Consider the following 3,103-nt stretch of genomic DNA (forward strand, 5'->3'; position numbering starts at 1 on the left):
TCGTTCTCTCTCTCTCTCTCTCTCTCTCTCTCTCTCTCTCTCTCTCTCTCTCTCTCTCTCTCTATTGTCTCTCCCACACAGAGATAGATAGATAAAGAATGGGAAAAAGAGAAGTGAGGCCCTTATATAATAACAGAGACAAAAGCAAAGCTAAGAGGCTAGAAGAAGGCACAAAAGGCTTGAAAGAAACCACAAACAGCAACGACACAGCCGAATGGCTTCTCCTTCTCAACAAATAAATATATATATCGCTTCTGTAAAAAAAATAAAAACCTAAGACCTCTCTATGAAATTACGACTATATCCCTCGAGCTTTTGAATTTACGGTCAAACGGGCTTGACCCAGATCCGTTCCCCTGTCCTTTTGTCTTCTTCTTATTTACTCTCTCCCGTGCTGGAAAATCCCTGTAACCCCTGTCTTCACGCTTTTGAACACAACCCTAACCCGAAACGTACACACTCTCTCTCTCCTCTCTCTCTCTCTCTGGTCAGAGAGTTACAGAGAGATTAGAGGGAGAGATAGAGAGAGGGTCCTGATGAGACCAAGTTAACCCTTTCATACCCATCTGGGTTTTTTTATTGTTCTTCGTTGCTCAAGGTTTCAGATGTCTGTGTCTGTTTTTTACACAGCTTAATTTGGTAGTTTCAAAGGCAGTTAATTTTGTTACTGGTAAAAACCCTAATATTGGTAATTTTCTCGTTTTGCAAATATTGTCCACTCGCGCGTGTCATTCAACCACTCCTCGTCTGGTTCGCGTTTCTGGGCGGGTGTGGTAGACGCGTTCGATGTGCGAAATCCGGAAGCAGTTGTGTTCAACAAACTCAGGTAGCAAAATCTACGCACTCGTCGACGACCGGGCCAAATGAAGGTCAAACTTGTGAATCAGCACTAGCACTGGTTCAGTTACTCTGGTTTGTTTTTACTGGTTTTTATATTATTTATGTTTTTATTTTTTTTGCGTTATCATCCTTATAGTTCAACCTTGCTGACATTGTGATTGATTTTACCAGCTTGTATTTCTGTTGTGGATTTTGGTATTATCGTTTTCCATAACTGATATTTGGAGAAAGCAAAAGATGAAAAAGAAAAAATTGAAACTGCTTGGTGCTTCACATGTAAAGAGTGATTGCTTATTACCAACACATCGACATTTATATTGATAAATTAACACCCGTCTAATTTGATATATGTTTTCCTAAAATTTAAAATTTAGAAATTATTATTTGTGTAATTTTCAAATTCTCTTTATATATCTCTGCTACTATAAAGCCAGGCCCTCAAAAGCTTCACCAAACTATAAACTTTCATAATTACCCTTAATGAATCAACTAACACAAATAAAAGCCAAGGGTTAATGAATTAACTAACACAAATAAAAATCAAAGGTTGTTATAGTAAAAGCAAAATTAAAATTAAAATTAAAACAAATTAAATAAATAAATAATCATAAAAACTACCGATTAGGGGGACGAATAATTATATAATACGGTAAACTTAATTAACTGCTCACGCTTATTTTTAGTTGATCATGATTATATTTCCATGCAAATATGCACGGGTAAAATGCTAGTGCAAAAAAAATTATAAAGTTTTCTGTAACACAACACATACGTGCAAGACACGTGTAATATATCGATCAAAATTAGGGTGCGGTGGTCAATATGACATGGAAAACAAAACATCATACGTGTAATCGAACGTGCATAAGGTTTGTTTTACAATAAATGATCAAAAGTTCAAGCTTATCTCATACACGTGCATTTACAAATAAAGACAAATCAGTTGTATTTACATTGATCATAACGCCTTCAGTTTTACATACTGGATTTGTAAAACATTTGTTGTTACCTTAAGCGTGTTACTACTTACCAGTAATGTACCATTGGTATGCCAAATATTTTATTTTTATATATTTTAAGTTTATTAAATAGTCCAAGTTATAATGGAAACAATCAGTACTGAATGACTTTTTTTCAAACAAAATTGTAAAATAATTTTCAAAAACCAAAAAAGAAAACGATGTTTCTATAATTGACCAAACACTATAAAAGATAAAACTTCAGATAGAAACTGTTTAAAAAAAAATGAAACAATATCAAACGGGACTTTTGGGAAAAAAGGTTACAACTTCAAACAATGTTAAGAAGCATACGCATTCAAGCTCGCTAACAAAATAAGGTTTATTCACATCGGTCTTCCATTTTTTTTTTTTTTTTTGCCCTTTGTATCGAATGTGCGGTAAATACATGGTTGTACGTGCAAGTTTTCATTTAACTTTCATTAATAACTATTCATTTAGGGATTTGTGAGACAACCATGCATCTATATTAGTGTCAACTAATCGTAGTTATTCACAATGTATATAAATTTGGTTTCAAAATACAGTGTTTGTTCTTTGTTGCTTTATATTTTTCAAATTGTGTGTTTCACACATAATTCATAATGGTCTTCTTTTATATTATTTGCACCGGTAAAAGAAATTTTATATAGTGAACAGTTTCGTATCTTGCATGAAGAAGCATTGAGAGTATGGTTTACCAATCTCTTATTTTAGTTATTGACAGTTTACCAACCATTCACTTATAGTCAGTGGTTACATGACATAAATGCCACGAGATGTTAGTGAAATTTACTATTTTTAATAGTACTTTCATGTCATAATTTCTTATGGAGTTCAATAATTTTTTTAGATTGTCAAACAAATTCGCTCATGAGTCTAATTGTAGTATTACTATTAAACCGATGAACCATGCATAGGTTAAGTGATATTCTTTCGTATAACAAGCGTATTTATGTGCATGTATGTGGTGTTTTGAGTATGTTATTTTAATAAAGTAAAAATAATTTTAATACAAATTTATATATTGTGTTGTCCCATATTTCATACAAGAAGAAATAATCGATAATGTAACGGTGCAGTATCAGTTTCACCGTACATAAGGCTCACAAGTAATTTCATTTGGTACCGGTGATGTAATTAGTAACTACCAACTTGGCAGTACCAAGACTCCAAGAGGGAGTTCTTCTCCATTTTCTCTCTTCTTTTGTTTGTCCCAGTCTGCCCCAATCCGAACCAAGTAATCCCACCTAAATCTATTGCTT

Source organism: Fragaria vesca, unplaced genomic scaffold (assembly GCF_000184155.1).
Source record: "Fragaria vesca subsp. vesca unplaced genomic scaffold, FraVesHawaii_1.0 scf0513160_u, whole genome shotgun sequence".
NCBI lineage: Eukaryota > Viridiplantae > Streptophyta > Magnoliopsida > Rosales > Rosaceae > Fragaria > Fragaria vesca.